Consider the following 27,258-nt stretch of genomic DNA (forward strand, 5'->3'; position numbering starts at 1 on the left):
GTACTGTTGGATTTAACTTGTTGAGTTTCATAGAAAAATTTTGTAACTATGTTTAAAGGATCGGTGAAAGGAGAACTTTCAGAAGCCAGGAAATGTGAAGAGTTTACCTGGAAATAAATAAAACACTCCATGTCCTCCCTGTTTGAATCAGTTTTAGGAAACACTGGGAACTTCAGACAGTAAATCAGTATTTCTACAGAAAGTGGCAGAGAATTTGTACAGAAATTCTACAGAAAGTGGCAGAATTTCTGAGAAAGTTCTACATTCAGGCCACCCTGAATGTAGAGAGCTGGCTATTTCAGGAAAAGCTGTACTAGCCTTGTTGTTATCGGGGTGGTGTCACCCTTTCACCTAGAGATAGTGTGTGAGCCTTAGAAGCCTTATTCTCATGTCACTGCTTATGAACATAACTAACATCCAAAAGATTAAAAAAAAAAAGATGAAAAGAAAAAGACAAGAGAACCAGGAAACTCCTTAAAAACTTCGAAGAGCATGCCATCGTGGTAGTGTTGATGTCTTATCTTTAATGCTGGTGTCTGCCCGCATCATGATATTGTCATGTACCACTTAATAAGAAATGAACCCTGGACAACTGTGCAGGGGGCACCTTGGAAGGGCGAGACCCTGGTGCACAGAGCTTTGCGGGAGCCACAGCCCCTAGGTCATGTGCAGGTATAGCATGGGATCGCCATGTACCACAGGTGGTCACAAACATCCTCACTCAGACAAGATGCAGGCAAATTGCACAGTGATGGTTTTCAGGTGCATGTAATCCTGGAGAGCACCACTGCTGTGTGTCCAAAGTGTCACTGAGTAGTGTGAACCTATAAATAATTCTGTTGCCATCAGTGAAGGCTGGAATTGACAAGGCGTTATGTAGCTCATGTCTTGATGTCCCTGCAGAGCCTCACGAGGTCACAGGTGGGGCTTTTCAGAGGTGGCTGGGACTACAGTGTGTGGTGCTGGGTCCAGTATGAGGACCAAAACAGGCTGAACCTGTGCTTTAAAGAGAGAGACTTTGTGCCCAGGGAAGACCACGTCACCAACCTGCAGGCGGCTATCTGGAGCAGCAGGAAGGTCGTGTGCCTCATGAGCAGGCACTTCCTCTGCGACGGGTGGTGCCTAGAGGCCTTCAGCTATGCCCAGGACAGGTGCATGTCAGACCTCCAGCGTGTGCTCATCGTGGTGGTGGTGGGGTCCCTGTCTGCATACGAGCTGATGAGACATGCAGCCATCTGAGGCTTTGTGCAGAAGCAGCAGTACTTGAAGTGGCCTCAGGACCTCCAGGATGTGGGCTGGTTTCTCAATAAACTCTCTCAGCGCGTACTAAAGACAGAGAAGGGAAAGCAGGAAGACGGTGACATTCAGCTGCAAACTGTGGCCTCCGTGTCATAGGGGAAAGGGCGGCTCCCAGCAAGCCCTGAGTGTGCCGAGTTGCCCCTTGGGAGTCCTTTCAGGGTCTCCTTTCTGCTGTGAAGAGCACATCTGCCTTTTGATTTTCCTGCCCCCAAATGGGAAAGAACATGCTGGAAAGCTGTGAACCACTAGCCATTGACTTCCTCTCAGGCCCGGTGTGGCCTTTCTGTCATGCTGTGTGGACAGCCAGCCTCCTGGTGTGGCAGGGATATCTTGAGAGAAGTGATAGATGGCACCATGCTCCCCTGGGGCTCTGTTCCAGAGTGGGCTGCACAGTGATTCCGAGTCCTTGTGCTCTGCAAACCAACCCTAAACAGGAAACAAATAGGAGAGGTGTGCTTCCTTCTCCGCCATAGGGACAATGGCCTGTGGCATCCTCACACTCTGTCTCAGGGATCACTGGGGTGCCTGGGCCATTACAGTGCCTAAAGCTGCTGCGGGACTCACCTGGGCCCAGGGCATTCAAGCCCCAATGGCCACACACACCAGAGCTTTCTGCACCATCGAGATTGGGGCTTTTTACTCCTAAAAGGGACCTATATGTATTTGCATTCCAATCCTTTTTTATGCTTGTTAATACAGGCTTTTTTTTTTTTCATTAAGAAAACATAAACCAAAGATGTGTTTGTGATTACCCTGCACCCGCATCCAGAGTCTCTTGCAGAGCTGGCAGCCTGGAGGAGAGAGCAGGCCAGCGGGGCCCATCGTCCCTATGGCGGGCGGGGTCAAGAGGCTATGTCATAGACGTGCACACACACAATGCACACTCAGCACAATTTGCATACAACACATTGCACACGTGTCACACCGGGCCACACACATCACACCACACACTCTACACACACCGCGCCCATTCCACACCACACTGCATACCACACACACTGCTCACAAAGCACACTACACACACACACACACACATCACACACATTCCTCAGTGCCCCACCCTTACACACACTTCCCACACACTGCTCTCATACATACCTGCACAGACGGAACACACTTAGACAAACAGCACACTCTATGCACATTCCACACAACATGGCACACACACATGCACAGCTTTACACAACCCACTCTGTGCATGCATCCCACACAGCCCCGTGAACACAGGCAACACCATCCCATACCCCAGACCTGCTATCCACCCACCCCGCATGCACACATGGTACACACCTACCACTCACCACACTCAGCCATGCCCATAGCGCGCCCTGTACACTCCCAACACCCCACAGATGGGGAGGCTGTACTGCGCTCTTATGGACCAGCCTTGTGGTCAACCCCAGGTGACAGTCCTGGGAAGGCCACTGCCCTTCCCAGCACCTGCAGCCCAGCAGCCTGTGCTACCCTAATGGCCTAGAGGCCTTTGCATTCCATTTCGAGGGCCAGAGCTGTACAGCAAGCTCCCCGCATGCACGCCAAGCCCTGCAGGGCTCTGCTGTCCTTGTGCCCATGGCCACATGAGCAGATGCAGCGGTCCCAGGAGCATGGGGCAGGGACAATGCCCTGTGTCTGGGGACAGTGGCACATGCAGGTTGAGAGGCGGTGGTGCTGTGTGTCTCTGGGGCATGTGAATCCTGCCCCGTCCACCCGAACCCATCATGGCCTCACACTCAGAACTAGAGTTGTGCACAAGGTCGCGGTGGGGCAGAGCCCACCTAGGCCTGAACAGGAAACCAGGATCCACCCTGCCTGTTCAGCACCCCAGGGCTTGCACAGATCGAGGGATGAGTACTGTCTGGACCTTGGGAAGGATGCCGTCTTCCAGCAGGGCCTGGGCAGGTGGGAGGGAGGGCAACCTGTGCAGCAAGGGTTCCTGGGAGTCGAGAATCCAGCCTCCCATGTGCACAAGTGCCTTCTGGCTGGCCCGCTGTGTGTGCCAGGTGTCCGGTACCCCTCTAGGGAGAGGGGACCGCTTTTTCAGAAGGGGCCTCTCCATGCTCAGAGTTCCTCCTTCATCCACACCACATGCCCACTACCCATGGCAGCTCCTCTGCTAGAGACACCGAGAGATGCTTCCAAGGGCTCCAGCACAGCACGCTTGGCCCCAGGCCATTGGTCACTAATAGAGAAACCAGTCAGTGACCCAAGAGATGGTATCCAGCCCTGCCTGAAAGGAGCTCCAGCACAGAACTGGGCCCGATCCATGGGGTCACTGTCCCACATCCCACCTGCCGTGAGCCAGCCACACAGCCTGGTGCTGGAGGGGGCCAGTGAATTCCCAGTGGGATGCTGGTGCGTGGACTCTGCCCCGACTGACCGTGCATACCGCTGGCTCTGGCAGTGGCTCCTGACTGTTGCCTTGCCACTCAGATCTGACTGCTGGCCTCCTCCCTCAGCCACACCATCACTTCAAGCCAGCAGCCCTATACACCATGCCTGGAAGGGCGGCTGCCTTGCTCACCTCGGCCACCTCAAGCGGCCATGAGGTCTCCTGGCTGGCTCCCAGGATGGAGCAGATTGAACAGTCTTTGCTTACCACCTACTTACTATGTGCTGTATGTTGGAGAGGAAGAATCAGCACTCCCTCCCGCACCTGCCAGGCGATATCTAGCACCAACGCTTGCCCCTCGAGAAGTGGGGCCTGAGGCTGAGCTCTGCCCACATAGCTCCTGGCACTGTCCCCAAGCTTCAGGGACCCCTGAGGGCCACATGCCCCACTGCCCAGGCCATCCAGACAGGAAACTCCTCCACCGTGTATAGGCTTCGGTCCCCACTGCTCGCTCCCCAGAAGCCGGGTTAAAGTGCACTGAGCCGGCCTTGCCGGGGTCTGACAGCAAGCTCCTTGTCCTGAGGCTGAGATCTGGGAAGGGGACCCTCACGGCCATCATGGGGGCCCCAGGGTCCTTCCTGCTAGGCACTGTGACCCGCCTCAGCCTGATGGCCACAGTGTGAAGGTGGAGCCGTGTCTCTCCCTGACACATTGGCCTGCCCTGCACCCTGCGGGCCTCCACAGCATGGAGCAGTCAGTGGCTGACTGAGAGCTTTAAGAAAATGCAGAAGGTTAATTAAGGGAGAACAGCTTTCAATGATGGAGATGGAGACTAGGGTAAGAGGATTCTGTTAATCAGCAGCACCGTCCTGGGCTCAGTAAGTGTTTTTAACTCAATTACTTCTAATTCTCTATTGATTAACTCAGCAGAGAATTTTATAATTAACTTGTTCCAAGAAGTAATTCCAGACAAAGCCTAAGCCAAAACACAAGGCAAATCTGAGGGGCAGTGCACAGATCCATGTGGCCAAGCCCAGGTGGGGCACAAAGGGGAGGGGCACAGCAGGGGAGGGTCACTGCCAAGAGGCTGTCCCCCAACCCCAGCCTGGTCCAGTTGAGCAGGAAATGCATCTGGGAGGAGGCATCAGAGAACAGGGCCAGTGCTGGGGACATGTAGGGACAGCTGGGAGGCCAGCAGGGTCTGCACAGTACAGGTCCAGGCTGTAGCTCTAGGTGCAAGGCCTGCTCCTACAGTGCGACCTGGGAGACCACCCAGGGCTCCAAGCAATTTCACCCAAGCTGGCCTCGCTGAGGTTGCAGGGGAATGGGTGGCCCAGGAGACCAACAGGGTGGGAAGAAGTGACCCACCCAGACCTTCAGCTGTGAGGACAGACGGAGGAAGGTCCCTGTCCGATCCAGAAAGGGACAGAGCACACAGCCATCTCTAGGCGTCCTCTGTGACTCTGCTCCACTTTTCTAGGCTCTGCCCTTGTGTGGTCAAGCTCTGGGGACCCCAGGCTAAGTCCTCCAACTTTCATGGGTGATGTGCAGTCTGTCCCATTGCCACGTGGTGCTAGGGACAAGCCCTACTGGACCTGATGGAGTGGACTGCTGCACAGCGCGTGGCCAGACACGGTGTCTCCATCCTCCCGGTGCGTCGGCAGGCCTGAGCTGTCCACCCCTTCTTGGGCACTGGCAGCACAGGGGACAGAGCTTTGGCACGACTGAGTGGTAGCTGACTCGGCACTCAAGGTCAGCTCAACCCCGGCCATCACAGAGAAGGAGGCGCGGGCTGGCAGGAGCCCCAGAACACGGAGTGGCTACAGGCTGGTCCCAGTCTGGCTCTGGCTTCCCCAGCTGTGATAAGGTCATTGGCCTTCCCTCCCTTTGTTCTCACTTTCTCTAGGACGCTAATGCCCGCCTGGCCAAGCCCTGTGCTACTGGGCTCTCCCAGGGTCATGGCTGCTTTGCCCCACACGAGAGAAACGCTGGCTCGCTGGGCACTGCCAGCCAGAGTTACCGAACGTGAGGCCAGTCATCTGCACTGCTGCCCACCCTGTGCCCGGGGCCGAGAGAAGGAGGCTGAGCGGCCGTAGTCATCGAGGCCTAGATTCCACAAAGGATTCATCACGTGACACCAAGTGACTGCACACAAAGTCAGCAGACAGAGGGCCCTGTGGGAAAGCAACCATCTCTACATGGGCAACAGAGCATTTTAAAAAAGGAAAAATATGTAAAGTTACTTACAGTATCACTGCAAACCATCAGATATCAGGAACAAGTCTGACAGAAATCCAAAGCCACTACTGGAGGAAACGGCAAGGCCTAAAAAATGACAGTGGTGTTGACTGTGTTTGTAAATTGAAAGGCTTAACACACCTAAGACGTCCTGAGCCCAGAGCCAGAGAGGCCATGAAATCAGTCAGAATTGGAGCAGGCTCTTCACACCTTTGAAAGCTGATTTTGTGGCTTACACAGCTAAACCATAAAGGATAAACCAGGAATATTTTGAAGATGGCACCAGCTACCAAATTCTAAGGCACAGCAGTCAGTGTCACCACCACAGAAGTTGGGAGAATTTGTTGCCCTTGCTGCTCCTGCTGCTGCTAGAGGAGTTGCAGTCGACATGCAGACCACAGCGTGGCATCTGGTGCAGAATTCAGTCACCCCATGAGAGGTGATGGGGGATCAGGGAGAGTGGGTGTCCAGTTTCCATCAGAGCAAGGTGGCCCAGAGCTGCTGAGGGAGGGACACTGAGGTAAAGGAGGCAGGGCTTGGGGCACAGCGTGGACAAGGACGTGTATGGCCCTGGAGGACGCCCAGTCCCAGCTGTGGGAAGTCATCTCCCCCAGCCGGGTTCCATTCAGCTCCACACAGCACCCTCTCCCTATCTCTGTCCCCATATCAGAAGGGAACTGGAAGACTGATGTCCTGGAGCCCACCCCATGTGCTAGGTCTAGAGCCGCCAGACTGTGCCTGCTCTCAGCCTGCTGTGGGGTGCAACTTGGCCTGCACTCCTGCAGCCTCACCTGTATCTTGCTCATCTCTGGACATGGAGGTGGCTCTGAGGTCTGCATCTGAGACACCCTCCTGCATGCCACAGGCCCCAGCCCTCTGCTCTGAGGGATCTGCTACAAGGGAAGGATGTCCTCAGGGCCTTACATCAGAGCCACTCCCCCCATATGGCAGCTCGCAGGGTCACAGTGTTTGTGAGCCCGGGGATGCGGTGCTGAGGGTGGGGCAGCTGCTTGGCCAGCAGCCCAGGGACAGCCAGGAGGGGCCCCAGTGCCAGCAGAGAGGGCAGGGAACTTTAGAGGGTTCCGGTGTAGGGGCGATTTTGATTTGAGATCTGGTGATAAATTTACCCTAACCACAGGCTCTGAGAAAGAGCCCGCAAGAGACAGCTCAGCCTCGAGAACTGAAATGAAGCTCTGTCGCCTGGTCCAGTGGACCTCTCCTGAGCCGGTCAGTCCATGTGCCTGTGTTTGTGTCTGTGTAGCTGTCTCCATCGTCTCTACTTGTGGCTCTCTGTCCTACTCTCTCTCTGTCTCCCCCAGATTCAGAGTTACTGCCCCGTGCCAGCCAGGACCACTGACCCAGACCCTGGACCAAAACCACCCTTGCTCTCGGTAAGCTTACCGAGTATCGGACATGACTGTCCCTTCTGCGTTAGAATATAAAAATCTCTCCAGGGTTCTAAAAAATGCCTAGCCTTGTGGCCATCTGACCTATGAAAACCCAGTTGGGCTAGAACCGCACAATTGGGAAATGCAGAAAGGACCCCAATTTAGGTCCAAGTGCGCCTCTGGCTCCAGGCAGAGTCTGCACATGCAAATAGGTGAGAGCACTGTAAAGGTATGTGCCAGTTCATCTGTGCACTGCCTGCCTCGGCCCAAACCACGAAACCCCGGGAGCGTTAATGTGGATGCAGTTTGCTCCTGGATCCCAGATGAAGGGGCCTGTTAACACGAGGGTGACTCCTAGCACATACACTGGGAAACCACGTCTCAGTTACCACAACTGAACCAAAACCAAGATAGCAAGGAAACAAGAGAAATGGAAAGTGGAAATTCCAGGGCCTTACAATGTTAAGTCTGGTTCCGTGCTGCAGGAGGGCAGAAAAAGAGGTGGAGTCGAAACGTAAACTTCTAGACTTTCTTAAACAGAAACACTCAGTGACTGTCCACTCCACTCAAGCAACGGGTGGCTCACAGCAAGTGGAAAGGGCCAGTAGGAGAGCGCCCATCCCTGTGCCTGGAGATTGCGCCCACTTAGAAGAACACACACTGCTCTAGCTGAAGACCGTGTGTATTAGAGTGTTCTTATTAACAAGCTCTCCCCATCCGGTTCTGAATATGCCACACCAGCAGGCATGGCAGCGGCGGGGCATGGTGGCTGGTGGTCCACGGAGCTGAGCCTCTCTCTCACAGCTCTGCCACAGCTCTGCAGACAGCCAGGGCCAGGCCGTGACCTGCCTCCCCCAGGAGATGGTTAAACTGAAGTTCTGGCTCGCTGTGATTGACATGCATCAAGCCTGGGATCATGCCAGCCTGTGACAAGCTCCGCGCTGCTCTTCTCTCCACACTGTCACTCTGATGCTGCAGATTGGAGACTCTGCTTCCGCTCCCAGAACCGCCCTCCCTGAGCCCCACTTCCCTGTCTCAGTGGAGACCCATTTGGTTACTCTCAGCATCGCAGTGTGCTGGCCTTTTAGAGCTAGCAGCCTTGTAGGCCAGTGGTGACTGCCTGGCCACCCAGGTGTTGGAGCCCAGTATGCCACCTGTGCTGGTCTTGCCTGGGTCCTCTGGGGCCTGCAAGCCCAGAGGAGGCTGCAGTTCTCCTAGGCGAGGAGTTCTGTGTTCCTGGTGGCTTTCTACAGCCCTGCAGGTAGGGACAGGTGTGGGGGTGCGGGTGTGGGCGGTGGTGCATGAAGCCCTCAGGGGCCGGCTGTGTGGCCTGCAGAGGCACCACCCCATTCTGGATCTGGGTGAAGCCACCTGTGGCAGGGACAATTGGCTGCAGGAGCAGTTGGCAGGAGCGTGAGCTGCAAGTGAGGAGTTTGTAGGTGTTCAGACAACGACACTGCTGGTTGAGGGAGAAGAAGGGGCATGTGGGGTGTGGCTCAGGGCAGGGTGGGAGCAGGGCGGCCCTGGAGTCAGCCCTGGAGCACAGGCCATGCTCCCCAGAGCAGGCTGTGTGCCGGGACACCCCCACCCCCCCACCCCCACTGGGCTGCCCAGCAGCTCAGCACAGAGGTAGGTCTCCTCTTGCATGGTCTTGTCTGAGGCCGCACAGCTGCAGGAGGCCAGTGGTTCCATCTCATAGAACTCACGTTCCTCTTCCAATTTCTGGACCTGGGGATCTAGAAGGTATGCATATGCAGGGTGGGCTTTGCTTAGGCCCTGGTCACCGGGCCCGGGAGCTTCTGAGGCAGAGGGATCTGCCCACAGGAGCCCTGCGCCCTGAGGCACCGGCACATACACTGGAAGAAGAAGGTGGCAAAGGCCCAGCTGACACACACGACAAGCATCATGAAGGTGCCCAGCTGCGTGTAGGCCAGCACAGTGGATGGCGTCATCATGGCCCCAGCCCCGCCCTTGGTCAGGGCGGCCAAGGCGATGGCTGAGCCCATGTGGCTCAGAGAAAAGATCACCTTTGCCCTCTTGGTCAGGGCCTGGAGCCAGGTGGTACGCAACCCCATAGTGGACGGCGAAGTCTACAGACAGCCCCACGGCCACAGAGATAGTGACAGTCTCCAGGACATTTAGTTCCCAGCCCAGCAGGACCAGGGAGCCCACGGTGACAAAGATGGTGCCTGCAATGGAGATGATGGTGTACAGACTGATGACAGCGTTCTGCATGGTCAGCAGCATCATGCTGAAGGCTACTGCCACAGACAGCCCCATGGCTATGAGTGTGCTCTCCGAGAGGCTGTCCTGGAGGTCGTAGAACTCGAGGTTGCTCACAAACCAGCCATTGCCGAGGCCCTCAGGTGCAGAGCGCAGCTCCCGGGAGATCCACGAGTCCACGTCGCTGTAGAACTGGTGCATCTTCTCATAGGCCAGCATGAAGAGGTGAGTGCTCGGGAACTCTAGCACCACAGCCCGATTGGTGTCGCTGACGTCAAAGCGCGGCCCTGGCATCCTGCCATCCAGGTGGTAGCCCGTGCTCCTCTCCAGCTCCATGATGGCCCTCTTGATGCACAGCTTGAAGACCTCCTACTTGTAGGGGAAGCTCCCGTGACTGCAGCATGGGTACAGGGCAGGCTCGTCGCAGTCCTAGTTCTCCATCTACTGCCTGAAGGTCTCGATAAAGCAGCTGGTGAAGTCCTGCTCGTCCGTCTGGTGGAAGAAGATCGGGCTCCTCAGCTTCTGGCAGAAGTGCAGGACCCAGGCCTGGGACGCAGGGCTGGCGATGTTGAAGCTGTTGTCCAGTGTCAGTCTGCCCTTGCTCTTGAGGTTCAGCGGGTTGCCATTGTCCTCAGGGGACACGCCCCAGACCACGCTGATGGGCATGTGGAGCTCCTCACCGTGGTGCACCCGCTCGAACATGAACAGCTTCCTGTACTAGGCGTCTTAGTGCTCAAAGGGGTGTGAGGCTCAGAAAGCCTGGAACTCAGACAGCTCCAGGGAGGGCCGCTTCATCTTGGGGTTCACACACATGATGTAGGCGCCACCTACCATCAGCGCGAGGAACCACAAGAGCCCCAGGTAGGGGAACTTAAAGACATTGTAGGCCAGCACTTTCTCAAAGAAAATCCGGGAGGCCTCGGAGATGGCCAGGAGCAGCCTGTGGCACATCCGGGAGGCCTCTGCCCAGCAGCTCTTGTCCTCGTACTGGGCTGCTGGAGCTTCCGGAAGCAGCTGAAGATGTTGAGCAGGTAGCGCTCGTGCAGTACCACCACAGCGTGGAGCCAGGTGACCATGAGGATGCAATTCACCAGGAAGGCGGTGCCCGCGTACACACCGAAGCACCTGAAGGCTGTGATCTTGCTGACGGCGGTGGTGAAGCTGGTGTTAAACACGAAGAGGGCAGCGTGCTGCAGGGTGGCGCTCACTGTCTCCACAGCCTCAGCACGGGGCTTGTCGCACTTGGTGTAGGCCCACATATCACAGAGCACGAATGCACCATCGGCCCAGATGCTGACCAGAATGGTAAGTACAGTGAGGTTCATGAAAGGAAAAAACTCGAAGCTGAGCATGACACGGTAGACAAAATAGGAGACGATCAAGGAGCTGCTGATGGCAAACATGGTCATCAGCATGATAAACATGGACTTGGTGTAGACACACATGACCAGCAGGACAAGCCCCATGCACAGTATTCATCAGAAGGTAGTCCTGAAACAAGCTATGTTTGATGCCCAGTGAGGAGGGCTCTAAGTTACTCCAGTCTGAACTACAAACCAGTGTGTGGAGTGAGACACAAGTGTGAAGCAGGGGCAGCCAGTGCAAGTTTGGAGGATAAAATTAACACCTGCGTGGCACAGAAGCCTTTTCAAGCCCTTGCGACAGGCAGTGAAGCCTATGTAGCACAGAAATAAGAAAGCAACTGTCCCAGTCCCTTTTGTTATCGGCATGAGCTTTTCAGTGGCCCAGGTACATTATCTCCACCAACACAGCCGGAGACAAAGGTGCTGCTCCCAGAAATGGCTGAGGGCTTTTTTCTGTTTCTGAAACCCAGGTTAAGCCCTGGGAAGGTTAAGCCCCCCTGGGGCAGTGATGAATGTCCTCTGAGGGAGCCAAAGGCCCCTGTTATCCTTTCACCATGCAAGGACACACAGGTGGTCCCCTCTGGAGGAAACAGCACCACAGACCCCACCCCACAGGCCCTGATATCAGATCTGCCAACACCCAAACTCACAGCGATACATTTGTTGGGTAAAAACCCCTGTGACTACAGCTCCATCCTAGATACACATTGACCCCAGGACTATCCAAAGCACCAATATCAGTACACACCAAGGTTGAGACTAAATTTTTCCCCTGAAATTTGGGTAGAAAGTGGAAAGATTTTTAAATTAAAACATTATTATCTGATTTTAAATGACATTACTAACAATAAATAGGTGCTTAATTATTTTTCTAAATTCTTAGAAAAGTTTTCAGGCTGGCTGAAAGCCCCTCTTGGAGCCCCCTGGTAACCAGGAGACAGTGCAATGGGACTCAGTTTGCACTGTACCCCACGGGAACACCCTCAGTGGAGAGGGTTTCCCTTCCTGGGCTGTTTTTGCCTGGAAAGTAAAACGTCATTTTTGGATCTTGCTGAATGACTAGAAGTTTGAATGCCCGCCCCAACTGCCGGGAAATAACAGGCCTGATGCAGCTTGAGCTAGGAGACACAGAAAAGGAAGGTGGGAACGCAGGGTGCACTATATTGGTGTTTGTCCCAAGAGGGCTGGCCTCAGCTCCCCAGGGCTCTCACCTGGGCAGACACCAGGCCAGCTGGGAAGCGATGGCCAAGCACATCACCTGATCTGTCTAAAGATTTCAGGTGTTTTACATACCCTGGAGTTTACACTGCACATGGATTTAATGGCAGGCAAATACCACAGTGTCTCCCCTCCTGTCGAGGTAAAGTATCGTTCACCTGTGATAACAAAAAAGAAAAGAAAAAGTTATCAGTCACTGATTCTTAAGACACAGACCTCAAGAACAATTGCAGTAGGACTACATGGCAATTCATTAGCAGTAGCAATTCTGCCTTTCATAAATTCCCGGAGAAACTTTACACAGAAGCAACACTATGCATCGCCTTAGCATGAAGCCTCTGTCTGTCGGGAACACCCAGAGCCACAGTACACACTCACAACTCCATCTCTGATCAAAGTTAAGGAGGAAGAAAGATGCATAACAATTTTCAACAGGAGATGAACTGAAATGCCTCCCTCTTAAACTCCCCAACATGTCCCACTATGTTGTACAAAACGGAAGAGTGACACACTAGGGCGATGAGGGCGAACCTTCCAGAGCTTTCAGTGATACAAACAGCCTGCTGCCACCCTCCAGGCCGGGTTCACCACCACTGCATGGTGTCTTGAGAACAGATGGTCAGCATGCGCTCCCTGGCCGAGAGGGAAGACGGGACGTGATCAACATGAAAGCAGTGAAGCTGGAGTCCGGCCGCGCACAGTGCTGGCCCGGCCAGTGTCACGGGTGCACTGTGTATGTTCTGAGTGTGTCTACACCCCTAGTGCAAGAGAACCTGAAGCTAATGCCCCAGAGCCCAGGCTGTTGCACTTGGTGGTGGGGCATGGGAAGCACCAGGAAGAGCGCGGTGTCTGGGCCCTGATGTGGCCGAGCCAGGCCCTGTTACTGCAGTCAACAGTCGGGTAGGAACATTCTAGGCAGTCAGACAGGGCTGAGCTCCTGTGAGTCAATGTAAAGATAAGACTCGTCACAACTGTGGCCAATGCACATCCGTGGAAGGCCAGGTCTCTGGACAAAGACCAGGCGTGCGGTAAGCGATGACACTCAGTCTAAGAAAGTCCAGATAGGCATCAGTCACTTCAGTGTGTGACAGCAGCCCAGACTCACTGCTTCCTAAAAATGTCTTTGTTGTTTCTCTGTTACGTGCTCTGTGACTTGTTCCACCACTGGATCAGTGTTACGTAGGTAGCTCCACTTATAATCTTACTGGTTGATCACAGCTGTACCCACTTGGTGCCCATTGATTGTGCTATGTAAAGCTTTCCCTGAGAATCGGGGCCCTCACCAACCCACTTGGGGTCCTCCTGCCTCTCCAGGCTGGCTGGGTCTCTCCCCCTGGATAAACATTTCCTACTCTTAACCTCCACTGTTGCTTAGAATTCATTCTTCAGTTTCGAAGACACAAGCTCAGTGTGTCAGATGTCTAGCAGGTTGGGAGGTACAGTATTCCCTCAGGTCATTTAGAGGCCTTGTGTCATTTCCTCCACACTGTCAGGATCTGGTGACTGAACACAACTGTAACTTCGTCGAGCTGCTTCTTCCTCTGTAAAAGGCTAACAGCAACAACCGTTTCGCCCAATATGAGAATCAGAGGACACGATGGAAAATGTGTGCTCAATAAGACTGCTCCTGCCTCAGTCATTAAAAAGGTAATATTCAGCAGGGGGAACAAAGTGACTGTATGTTACTATACTGTGCTAATCAAATAAGCTGGTAAAATCATGAGCAAAGTTTATCATGAAATGTTCCACTCACGATCATGACATTTTCTTTATTGAGCTCATCTTCGCCAAATCACTACCATCCTTGGCAGACCATGTGGAGAGCCAAGTCAGCCTGCTGGAAACAAATGCCTCTTTCACAGAGAACTGACCCCCGGCTGGGTCACAGAAGAACCTGTCACCTTGGGTCGAGGGTGGGTGCTGACTGCTGACACACACCAGGCTGTACTTCACCAACTTGCTAAGCTTCTTCCTGGTTGACAGAGCAGCCAACAGATGGTGGCAAAGCAAGAACAGAAAGTTCGGGCTACCTCAGGGCGACAAGTGTGGGGCAGTACAGCCACCAAGCCCCGAGCTGTTCAGCGACTGACAGCAACCTGGGAGGGTCAGTGTAAGCAGCCAACATCTGCCTCCTCACTTCAGAAAAGAAAAGACGCCCCCTTTCATCCTACAGCACAGCCTTAAAACACCAAGGTAAGCAATTTGGGGAAAATGACTTTCAGTGGCATATTTTATATTTGCCTTTTGTGTTCATGCAGCATTTAAAGAAGAATTCATTAAGCAATATTTATATCGATTATATAAAAATACACCATCATTACCTTCTGGCTTGCTCGTTAGCATATTTAAAAGGGTAATTTGCCAGCATTGCTTTGTATCCGGTGTTTCTGACCATGTTATTCCATGTGACCAGTCTCTGGCTTATTGTTGTCCCTCTTGGTTCGAAACCCTAGGCAGAATGTCACAGGTTCCCATCAGCACACTGCATTCCAGACTGAGTGCACTCACGGTGACATAAAGATCACCTGTTCACTGTGACAACACAGGCGAGGTGCAGGTCTCGGAGCAGGAAGAACACTTACTAGATGGTCACTTTCCTAGCTGCTGCCCTGCATTCAGGGGGCACTTATTTTTATCTCCTAAACACAGGTAGTGTCACAGTGTTTCACAAAGTGTAGCACGACTCTCGGCCACTTTTTCTCACACTTCCAACCCAGGGGACATTTACCTAAAAACAGACCACTGTTAGCAACAGTGAAATTCCTGCAGCTCCTTTTGGGAGGAAAACACATTCGGTCTCAGAGCTTTATGGAAATATTTTTATATGGTATGTGGGTTCTGCAGTATATATTGCTTTTTAGCTTAACCACAGGGACAGAGAAGCAAAATACCCAGAGTTTTGAGGGTGAGTAGGTTCCTTGACCTTTTTTCTTTAGTTACTGCAATATTTGTTTATAAAAGACTCTTATACCCCTTACCACTTAAGAAGCTGAGAATACACATTCACACGTCTTTATATTACAAAAAGAGCCCCATACTTACCCAAGGCTGGAGGCGGTTTCAAAAGAAATGGAATACTAAACAAGAGACTGTGACCTGCGTCACAATACTCTGCTCACGGTGGCAGCGGCAGCTAAAGAGAACACATCTGCTCTGCAGGCCGGGTCTCCTTACCAGCAGCGGATCCAAGAAGTCTGGCAGCTCTGGCACCAACACGCCCACCAGGGCGCAGACCACTATGAGCAGCGTGCACAGGCCCAGACTACCACCGGCCAGTCGGCTAGCAGGGCCGCGTAGCTGCAAGCAGAGAGCACAGGACGCCACTCAGGCAGTGTAGGGTTTGTGTCGCCCATGAGCACCACTTTTCATTCCTCACAAGCTAGACTTGGCACAGGTGCTCATCAGTGTATGAGTTGATGGAGTTCTGCACACACCCACGCAGGCACACACACACATGCACACGAGCACACCACAGGCACACACATAGGCACACACACATGGCTGATACACACGGGCACACATAACTGTTAAGGAAATTACAAGATCATTTTCATTTCTAGTGATAAAGCAGCAGTGATCATACATCACTGGCCATTGAGAGTCAGAATGTCCACACAAGGCTGAGTAATAGACTGAGTCCCACAAGGGTAGGGACGCTGGTCCACTCAAGTTAGCACGGTGACAGGGCCTTGCAGGAAGTACTCAGTAGATGTTTCCAAGGAAGTGACACTCGCGGGTACTGACCACCTGTCCACCGGGTGTTGCACTCTGGTCCAGCCTCTGTCTCACCTCCGGAACTTTGTCCACTGCCGAGCCTGCTGGGGTCCCTACCGCTCAATGCACCCCACACTTCCCGTGCCACCGTGCCCTGGCCATGCCTCCTCATCTGCACATTTCCAGGCCTTCACAGGAGCATGGTGCCCCTCGGAAGCAGACGAAGCCTCAAAATGCATTCGGCTCCTTGAATCTTTCTTTTTCTTTTACTTTTATTAGCACATGTTAGCAGCCTAAGGGTCACACCCCTCTGGGGAGAGGCACACACAGAGAACACAGTCCTCCTAGGCCACCTCTTAATTCCCTTCCCATTTGCAAAAAGAAACCCCAGTGAACCTTCTCTCAAATTCTCAGTGGAGCCAGCCCTGCTGGCTGCTGTGATGTCCATTTCTGGTTCATTTCAAGTAGGTTTCTTACTCAGAAATTTGTCAGTTACTTCTGCAAAACCATGCAGTTGCCTATAAAGCTGGTGGTTCTCAATGTGTGAAAAAGCCACTCTGTCTCTAAGAACAGACTGCTGGTTTGTTCACACTCTCTTCTCTTCGTGGGTCTTGCTTTGTGGGATATTTACTTCTAATTAAAGTTCTAATGAGGGAATGAAATAGAACAGAGTTGCGCTGGGGCTCCAGACTCTTTTCTCAGCTGTTCCTGCCCCGCAATATCACAGGCCATGTGGGCAACGTAGCTTACTCTCCCCAGAGTGCTGCTGCCCCCACCCACCCTGAGCTGGTCTGTGCTGTGTCCACTTCTGGGAGAGGGATAGGAGAAGGCTACAGTCCGGCTGTGCTCTCTAGGAGCCACAGCCTCCAGGAGCGAGGAACTCCGAAACATGTCTGCGCCCCCAGTTCGCAGTTAGAGACTCTTAGACCCACAAGCAGCGCATTTCTAGGCAAATCACACCCACAGAACCCTGAGCTGAACTCTGTTCACTTGACTGCAAATTCTGGATCTAAACTTGGGTAGGCAAGCTGGTTGTGGTGGAGTATGCCAGTAATCCCTGCAGCCTGGGAGCCTGAGGCAGGGGATTCCCAAACTCCTGCCCAGCCCAGCAACTGAGCAAGTTCAGACCTGGTCTCAAGATACAAAGTAAACAGGGCTGGGGGGTGGAGCTCAGTGCAAAAGACCTGGGTTCAATTCCTGGTATCACATACACACACAACCTCATTAAGGAGAAATTATTCCAGACATGTCAGAATCACTAACAGAGTGACCCACCGTGCTGAAAACATGACTCTCCGATGCTGCCTATGCTGTTGAGCTTGCAGAACTCACCGGTGGCTGTCTCCCCCTCCACCAAGCAGGAAGTAAGGCAAAGCAGCAGGCTTGGAAGCAATAAAAGCCTCTGCTTCAATAGTGCGTCTGAGACTTTGTGCCCATGGCTTCAGATTTTCAAGTCCTTTACATCTTAGACCTTTAAAATATCAGCCCAGGGAGACAGAGATGGCTTTGGGCTTATAAGATTAGTCATTACATGTTGCTGAAATGCACCCACTATCATTCAAATGAACCAGATTCATTTTTACCCACAAACCTCTTATCAACAGAGGGCGCTGGGTCCCCAATTGCTTAGTTTTCATAGTCTGGTTTAATTTACCCTTATCATGAGCTTTTTTTTTTGTGCACAGCAGCTCTGAACTCCTCTTTCAGTAACTGCCCCTCTTCCTCTTGAACATGTGTTCAATTTTGCAGCCCTGTTCTGCACCCTGTCCTGCATGCGCTAGCCTTCAGGGGGGCAAGCCTGCTGCTCATGCACGGCTGTGTCACTGCGGCAGGTGCTACAGGGTGCGGGGGAGCCAGCCCCCAGGCAGCCACTCACACAGCCCACCTAGGCACACATGCTGCCCTTCCCCTACCTACGCAGCCATCAGCCCAGCCAGGGAGCTACGGAGAGAACAGGCTCACGTCACTGTGAGATGCAGACAGTGGCCACAACATCAAGGTGAACAGCTCCTAAGAATGCCACGGCCTGTGCTCACGAGCATGTGAATCTGAGCTGAGGAAACCCCATGTGCATGCTGGCCCAGTCATGGCAGCTGTGTGGGGTGGGTGCTATGGGAGGTCCCTCAGACACACACAATTCTCAGCCACCTTCTCATTGGGTTTCTCTGGATATAGGTCAGAAATAACGGTTCAAGCAAACAAACTCAGGGTCTCGCAGGGCCAGCACACAGTCAAATGACATTAGAGGTGCCTGTCACAAACGGGCTGTTTTTGTCACAGGAACACCCCATAGCACTTTCTTAGCTTACATGCTCTCCCCTCACTCTCTGTCATATTTCTGAAAGCACTTCTCCCCTCCCCTCTGAGCAGAGCCAAGCTCGCAGATTGCGCATGCTCTGATCCTGCAGTGATGACCATTCTCCTGTCATCCCGACCCTAACCCTGGTAGCCTACCCTTTGTTCCCCAAGTCATCTGCAGGCAAGCAGCCTTAGCTTCCACCTTCTACTGGAGCAATACTTAGCTCCTGTAGTTATCCTTCCCTTCCTAAAAGCCCTTTGCCTTCATTTTAATCCTTCTGTTTCTCTCAGTACTCCTCCTGATTCCTTCTGTCCTTGAAGGGTAGGCATTTCAACATGCTATTAATCACAGTGTTTCCTGTGGCATCACGAACTCAAGAATAAAAGAATGACTAACGTTCAAGAAATTTCACACACAAAGAATAGGGTCCAGAACTCTCATTCCTTAATCTATTCATCCAGCAATTAGCGTGAAGTAACAAGGATGCAAGGCATTATGGGAATACAAAATGGCAGACACAGGCCCTGCCTACAAGGAACCCAGACTGTCACACAACTATCTATATAACAAGTCAAGACAGAGGTGCTCATAGAGTCAAAGACAAGATATTTTGTGACTAAGAGATTACTAATGGCTAAGATAGAAAAGGAAACCAACAGACTTTTTTGAAAAACTTACAGGTACATATACCAAAGAGAAGAAATTAGGAATTCTAAAAAATGCCAACCTAGAAACGAAGGGGAAAACAATTAAAAATCTTCAAAATGCAAAAATTTAGTCTATTGAGAAAGCCCTTATGTCTAAAGAACTGAAATTCCTTTACTTAATACTACATATTTACTTGTATTTTCCCTTTATCTTTTTTCACTTTCGACAAGAGTAGGAGGGAAATCTTAATAAATAAAATGTGGTAACAGTGCAGTGGAAGAAGGAAATTCAAATGGAAACCTTAAAGACATTAAGCTAAATGACACAAAGCATCACAAAAGGATAAAACTGCCACTCCTGCACAGGAAGGGCGAGAATTATGAAACGCGGTGGGACTGCAGTCACCAGGGCTGTGGGAGTGGGAATGGCAGTCACTGTATGGGTTCAGAGTTTCGGCTTCACCCGAGGCGAGGCCCTCTTCTGGGCAAACCAGCATCCTGCCAGTGACCACTGTACAGCCCAAGGCATGTGAGGCCACAGGGCCGCACACTTAGAAACACTTGACACGCAATTTGCAGGTGGTATTTTACCAAAATTTAACAATAAATGTTATTTTAAATGGAAGAAGCATTTATTAATGGAGTCTATTTTATTCTACCACAATTAAAAGAGAAGCATTATTTTTCATGGAAGACCTGTTTAAATGGAAGAAGAAACTTATGCAGCAATGTTGCTGTGAAAGGTAACTCTCTTGAGGCACACTCGGCACACCTGAGCTTCTTTGGCAACTAAATTTCAAGGGTCCCTTGGGCTTTCTGAAGTGTAAGGTCACTGCATCTGATCTGACTCACAATCGTGTAACTGTGCCTAATGAGACAATGCTCTTTGTTTTTTCAGGAAACTCTTATCCATTCAGTGCTTTCTCTACAGAAAGATAAACCTGGTCCCTTTCCACACCTCCCTCGTAGCAGGGATGCACCCACCACGTGGGCGGCCAGAGGAGGGACTGCGAGTCTCCTTGGCAGAACAGCACCTCTGCCCTCACACAGGGAGAGACCAACACAGCTGATGATGAGCCGCAAACAGCTTGGAGGCTAAACACCTACCCTGAGATCCACCACCACTTCTGGAGATCAGCGATTCTTCCAGCAGTTATCTCAGGACTATTTTCCCTTTATAGAAACAGGGACCAGGAAGGTGGAAAGAGCAGCAGCTGCGGGCGAGACACTAAAAGGGCACACACACGCCAGTGAGCTTACTCTGGTAAAGTGACCCAAAGTGCCTTACCTTTTGGTTAGCTTGAAAGGTCTGGGTGTGCTGGAAAAAAGCAAAGAGAAATGATCAGAAGCCAAGCGGGATGCCATTAGCAGAAGGTTCACATGTGGACTGAACATTTACTTCTCCATTCTCTTCTGCAGATCCTGGGAAGACTAAAGAGGCAGGTGATCTACTCACGCCGTGTTAAACACGTATGGCCTCGGCATTGGTCATGTACAACAGAAGGTGCTCACGTGGCCCTCCCAGCCTCCATCTCTCTGGGACCAGGGCTGCCAGAGACACTGCCATCTCCCTATACTTCCCATCCACGGTGCTCCTTACTTAGTAAAGGTCTCCCAACACGGTTTGCTCTTTAATTAAAAAGGACAGCAATACTTTCTGGTACCACAAACATCTATTCTCTCTGTCTCTGTCTTGTGGAGGATGAGGAGTCACTTTGAGGCTCTGGCCCCTTCGTGACCTGCAGTAAATAATAGCCCCCGGTATGTGGGACAGAGACGGGGCGGGAATGCCTGGTCCCAGTGGGGAAAATATTCCTTTCTCTGAACCCATGCTGTGTGACTTGGCTTTGTTTGCAGAGTCATGAGGAAGTGGCCGACCACCATTGTGACACTAAAGAACAAACAGAACTATAAACATTCTTGGGCTAATGGAGTTCCTCCTGGGTTAGTGGGGCAAGAAGAACTGGTTATGCTTGTTTGCTTAACTTAGATAGTTTAGATAAACATTGTAGTTTGTCACAAAGAATGCTTTTTCAAGATAATCGTCTGTGCTCTGTAGTTGATCTGGTTCACTATATAAGAGCCTAAAAATAAAGCACAGCGTGCAGTTGCAATTGCCGTGTCTCTCTGCTGTTTCTCTTCTTCGCGCTGCACCTCCCGTGTCCCGATTTGGTGTGTGTGTGCCTCTTCCCCGGGGTCCCGAGTGCACTAGACACTCGCGACACTGTCTCTGTCTCATTTTGTTTTATTTGGAGGCAGCGTCTCACTACGTAGTGCCGCCTGGCCTTGAACTTGCTCATGCAGTCCAGGCTGGCCTCAAACTGATGGGTATTCTCCTGCCTCAGACTCCAGAGTACTGAGATTACAAACTTGTGTTACCTACCATGCCTGGCTCTACTCTTTTTTTAAGATACCAGTGGATCTCCAAAGTAAGTTAGTTTCTTTCTTTCTTTCTTTCTTTCTTTCTTTCTTTCTTTCTTTCTTTCTTTCTTATTCTTTCTTTGAAACAGGGTCTTACTGTGTAGTTCAGGCTGGCCTTGAACTCACGCACAATATAGTCCAGGTAGGCTCGAATTCACAGTGATAATCCTCCAGGCTCAGCTTCTGAGTGCCAGAAGTACAGGCATTGCCACCATGCCTGGCTTCAAGCTTCAATTTCCTTCATATCCCATTTGAACAAGTGTGAGCTTGCATTTGAGTCTTGTTGTCCTTGTCTCCTGTCCTCCCTACCCTGCCACTCAGATACACAGGACAAGCTTGCTAAAGGGACTCCATGCTCAGTCACAGCTTCTAAACTCTGCATTCTCAACCAATCAGTTTCCTATTTACAGGGACGTGCTAAGCTTTCCATGAAAGTGGTGAGAAAACAAAATCCACTGCTCATCCTCATCAGGCCAGTTGGCATTGTCCTGGACTGGCCTGCAGAGCTGGGAGCTTTGGGCCCTTGCACGGCTGCAACCCTTCCTTTCCAGTTCTGGGATGGGCGTCAGTGTGCTGTGTGCAGCCTGCAGCTCTGCGGTCTTCTCCTAAGCCACACACCAAAGAGGGCTGCAGATGTAAAATGACACCCGCAAAAATTTTTTTTGAAAGTACACTTCTCTTTCACCGAAAGGTTATTTATCTTACGACATAATTGGCCTAGTTTTTAGTGAAAAATACAATTTCTCAGTTTTAATTCCCATCTGGTACTTATGAGCTACAAATGAAAACATAAACAAAAGATCTTTGGAAGGTTTCCACAATTTTTGAAAGTGCAAAGGGGTTGTGAGATGAAAAGGCTTAAGAACCTGTTCACTTCTGCAAACAGCAGACATACACAGGATGCCCGCACTGCGCACGCTCTCCCAACCCAGCCTCATCCAGGCGGTACCACACAGGGAGGAACACAGCAGGCACAAACACCTGTCCGCCACTCTTAATAGCTTGGGCTCAATGCTGACATTTCTGGAAGACCTGAAGTTCTTTCTTATTTTTCTTTTCCATTTACATCTCTCATGAAGCTACATACTGTATATTTACGATTTTTGTCTCCACATCTCCCAAAGCCTCATGTACTCGAAGGTGGGGCTCCAGGAGGGGACTGGATCACGGGTGCCATGCTCATCACCGCAGTGGCCCTGCCGAGTTTGCAGCTAAGTGTAATGCTGGGAGGTGGCGCTCGGTGGGAGGAGGTGGTCACTGTGGCATGGCCTGGAAGGCTCCATCTCCCTTGTCCCCGGCCCCTCTGATGTACCGCCTGCCCTGAGCTAGGGAACTATGGCTGAAGACTCTACAAACTGTGAATCAAAATAAGTTTCCTGCTTTAGTTTGTATGCACTGGGTATTGTGTCTCAGCAAAGTAACCATCACATTACTCATTCTTAAAAAATGTATCTGCCTGCTGGTACAGCTGTCAATGAGACACAGGGTCCTCGTCTTCTCTGAGGGTCCTCTGCACAGCGTGATGCGGTACACTGTAACACAGGTGCACAGTACTACACCTCAGCCTTTATTTACCTGCCCTCGGGATACACTCTGAGCTCTTGACAGCCCTGAGAACTGAGGAGGCAACCAAGCTAGAGTCTGTGAACCCGGAAGCGTGTGAGAGAACACAGCACAGGTATTCTCCACCCCAGCCCCACACTGAGCGCTGCCTTCGGGGTCACTGCAGAACAGGGCGGGCACTAGAGCCTGAGAGGCCAAGTTTGCCTCTCGACATCTGGATATGGCTGTGTGCAAAGCCAAGAGGAAGTGAACCTACAGGGACAGTCACAAAGTGGTCACCTCCTACACAGGACAGAAGCTGCTTCCTTTGGGGAGACACATACCTCAGTCTGGGTATCTGTAAGAAGAATGTGAAGGAACTTGTGCTTTCATATCAAGAAGGGTCTCAGCACCCCTACACAACACCCCCAGAATGCACTGTATGTATAGTATATGTCAAAACTTATCATTTTTAAAAAGGCACTAAATACACAAAGGGGAGCCATCCTTGTGTTCACACTTCCATAACTTAGCATAACACATGGTTCTTTGTAAAGGTCAATCTGTGTTTGTCGGATTAAAGTATCAAACAAAAGTAAATTTAGTTCTGTTCTCTGTCTCTGTCCTTTTACTGTTTGTCTCTTTCTCTCTCTCTCTCTGTCTCTCTTTCTCTCTCTGTCTGTCTGTCTCTCTCTCTCTCTCTCACACACACACACACACACACACACACACACACACACACACACACACTGTAACTTCAGCCCATTCCTGTCAAGCTAAAGTCCTTCATATTTTACTAAACTTTTCAATTTGTGTTATTGCTCACAAATTCTATAGTAGAAATTCTCTTCTCCAAGGCCACAGCACAAAGGTTACTCAGTAAGGTTAATGAGAGCAAGAACCTTTCTTGTGAAAAGAGCTCTCTGTCTTCCTCCCCTGTGGAGGGGGAACTCAAAGACCACTGGCCGCAGTCTTTTCTCAGGTCAGCAGGCACGCTGTGGCCTTAGCCTGTACTGGAGGACACCTGCCAGACCGGAAGAGCCCTGACCAGAGCCACCTGCACTCTCGGTCCCCCACCCCTTTCATGTGGGGCTCATTTCTCCTGTGTCTAATTTGACAGAGACTTTTGGGCAACAATTTACCATTGCCAAATTTTCCTAAGGCTGAGACTTTTTTTCATGAAACAGCTTTCTTCGAATACCTACGTAGGGGTAGATTATTGAAATATTTTAGCTGGACCATGGAAGCACACAGACGGGCAGGGGCAGAACCCACAGTCCTGGTTTGCACGGGGTGGATGGGGAGAGGGCAAGCAGATGCAGGTTGGGGTCTCCTGCCCTGGGGCCATGGGCCACAGCAGCACAGAGGGGCAGAACACACACTGCCCACACCATAAAAATGTCTATTCCTGAGCAAACCATGAAACACATTTGCTTTTTTGGATAAGTCCACCAAGATACCCCAAACACCTATATTCTCATATCAATTACATTGAGAGGGGGTCTTGCTCTGTAGACCAAGCTGGCCTTTAACTTTCTATCTGGCCCAGTCTGGCCTCTAACTCATGATTTTTCTGCCGCAGCCTCCTGAGAGCTGATACAGGTGTGCATACCATCCACAGTGATTTTTAAGAAAATAGTATTATTGAGATACAGTCCCATATCATACAACTCATCCATTTAAAGTGCACATTTAAATGGCTCTCAGTACTTTCACAGAGCTGTGTGACCAAGCACTAAATGACTTTGCTGTCTAAATTGGAGGATGAAGGTATTAGTGAGCTATAAGGAAAAAGTTTTCTGTCCAGCGAGGCAGAATAAGGCCTGGAACAAAAAAGCTGCTGGTTCACATATAACCTGACATTTTTCACTTCCTGATTTCCAGTTATGCAGCCGAAACAGCACCTCCTGGATTTCCAGGAAAAGTTAGGAGCTTTGCTATATTCAGATGTAAAATGCCTTCGGAGCTCCACTCTAGACTATCTAATTAGGTATTTGCAAAACACCGAGATTTTGTCATGTGTATTTTGGGCTGTAAGATATAGGAACCTTCTTCTCCCTCCTCCTCGCCAGACTTTCTAAAGCTGTAAACACCATGGCTCTGACCTGCTTCCCTCCCCAGAGACAGCAGGACTATGGACTCATCACATTCTTTCTGCCTGAGCACAGAATTCATCTTACATTACATTTGAGACTAACAGGAGAGACTGTTAACATGGGTTGGAAAAGAAAAACTGAGGTTACTACAAAGATACCTCCTGGGCAAATACCTGATCCCTTTGAAGTTTCCACACTCACAGACCTGACAGCAGAGGCTGCAGGTTAACACAGGAAGGCGCTGTGGTTTGTGGTGTAGCCTGCTTGCATCCCACCTCTGTGTCTCTTCCCAGAAAGCATCTTCGAGAGCGGTCAAGCAAGGGAATCACCCCTGTTCTCTTGCACAAGTGGTCCCCTCTGCATGCAAGACCCTTGGGATCCGTTCCTTTTCATATCTAACCGGAACTACTGCATGGTGACATTCACTCACTTCCGATTCTTGTGTAAACCAAGCAACCACCCTAACACCTGCTGGAGGGAGCTCTCTTTTTCCTGGGTTCACTCACCTTCAGTGCCACACAGCTGCCCAGCAACCACGTATCAGGCGAGCAGCATCCACCCGCGTGGAGCCCTTCCTATGGCCTGAGGGAAGACAGGGTTCATGCGTTTGGAGCCGGGCCCACACAGCTCCCCAGGTCCAGCAGCTGGTGCCCTGTTGCTCCTTCCCTCCCATATAACCAAGCATTTCTGTGTGTAAGTGGGTGACAGTGACATTATTTTAGGGTTAAGAATCATTTTAGGGCTAAGAATAAAACGCTTATAAACTCAAGTACTCAGGATTAGTGGCGGGAGTGCAGGGTGATGGTCAGGCGGGAGGAGATTGTGCCTCTTGGATGGAGAGAAGGCAGGGAAAGAGCAGAGGGACCAACATCACAGGCCAGAGCAGAGGCAAGGGGAAATTTTAAAAAGAGCAATAGAATAAAAGCAGTATAGGAGGAGAAAAGTTAACGAGAAACCTGGGGGAAAGGTGGGAAAACCACAAGTGGCCTGTGTCTTTCCTTCCCTCATTTTCTGGTCTCTTTTAAGAATTGCTGGGACAAGAAAAGGAGACTACAGGATGAAGGAAAGGAGAATAATGCGACATGAGCATCCCCACTGTCTGGAGCATCCCTCCTCAGCAGCCGCAGAACCAATAGTACAACTTACAGAGGGATCACATCACTCTGTAAATTCCAACTAGCTTTTCCTAACATCTAGCAAAATCAAACCCATGAAAACTGGCTCTGTATATTTGTGAACAACTAAAATGCTAGGACAGAAATGTACCTTGAGCTTTACGTTGGTAAACCTGAACTTGAGCACGCAATGCTTCACGGGGCCTGTCTTGGCCACAATGGCAGCACTGGCCATACCATACTGCCCCTTGCCACAGAGGAGGCCGCTCCAAAGGTAATGACTTCAGCTCAGGGTGGGTACTTTAGAAGGCAGTTTCCAAAAAAAAAAAAAAGAAGCACTCTTTGATGAGTGTGCTTTAAAATATGTCCAACAAAACAAAGCCATTCTTCTGCTGCTTCCATGAATCATTACTGGCACACTTCGGTTCCACGGTGAAGATGAAACAGATACCCTGAGATGAGGGAGGCTTGTCTCCGGTCTGTTCTTCACGCACCAGAGCGGGATGTTTATGGTCTGTGTCAAGTGAGCTGCAGGCTGACGATAACCACAGACACCTGTGCAATGTTTCCTGAATGCTTACAAGATGTGGCTCGAAAGTGTGGGTCACTCTGAGTCTAGGAACAACTGCACAGTCCTGCCTGTGATGTGAAGGGAACCAGGGGGCGGGAGAGCTGGCCCTGGGGCCTGAAGGTCAGACAGCGCCTGGTGAATACCAAGCACTTCACAAATGTTAAAAAGAAATGGAGCATGAGTCCAGTGAAAGCTGAGTGTGGAGAACTTGCTTTAGGCGTATTCTGAGTGTGCAGTGCAGCCTGAGTGCTGAGAGTGAGTTGATGCCGGTGCCACATACACTGCTGCACTCCCCAAAGACAAAGGCACTCCTGTTCTTCCTCTGGAATGGGCAACTGAGCACCACGTAAGAAGCAACTCAGAAGACTCTCGGGGGATACACTGCGCTGCTCCTTTGCTCTAAGCCCTGTGAGGATGCCACATCTACTCTACAAGATTCAAAGGGCACCTGCTGTTGGCTGAGCAGGGAATGAAATCTGATGAGGGCAGGGATGCAGCCAGCAGCAGGCCACTTGCTAGTGTGTGCAAGGCCCCGGGTTCAACTCAGTTCCAGGAGCCTCATCAGAGCAGAGGCTCAGAGCTACAGGGAACCCACAGTTGTCCCTGTACCCTTCCCTGAGCCAGGGGGAGACGGCCTAAATTTCAAAGCTATGCTTTTCCCTGAGCCAGGGGGAGACGGCCTAAGTTTCAAAGCTATGCTTTTCCCTGGCCACAGTGTGGCAGAGGGAAGCAGTGCAGTGATGCATGCCTTGGGCCTGTGACCCAGGAAGGACGGCTGGGCAGAGCTGGGAGCT

At 51.2% G+C, this 27,258-nt stretch overlaps 1 pseudogene; it reads right to left on the reverse strand.

The window, feature by feature from the left end:
* Window positions 1-6,933: 6,933 nt before the first annotated feature.
* On the reverse strand, window positions 6,934-26,128 carry LOC111756759 (protein dispatched homolog 1-like; annotated as a pseudogene).
* Between the last annotated feature and the right edge of the window lie 1,130 nt (window positions 26,129-27,258).

This window comes from Cavia porcellus, unplaced genomic scaffold, assembly GCF_034190915.1.
Source record: "Cavia porcellus strain 051 isolate PalLab524CR breed Dunkin Hartley unplaced genomic scaffold, mCavPor4.1 scaffold_6, whole genome shotgun sequence".
NCBI lineage: Eukaryota > Metazoa > Chordata > Mammalia > Rodentia > Caviidae > Cavia > Cavia porcellus.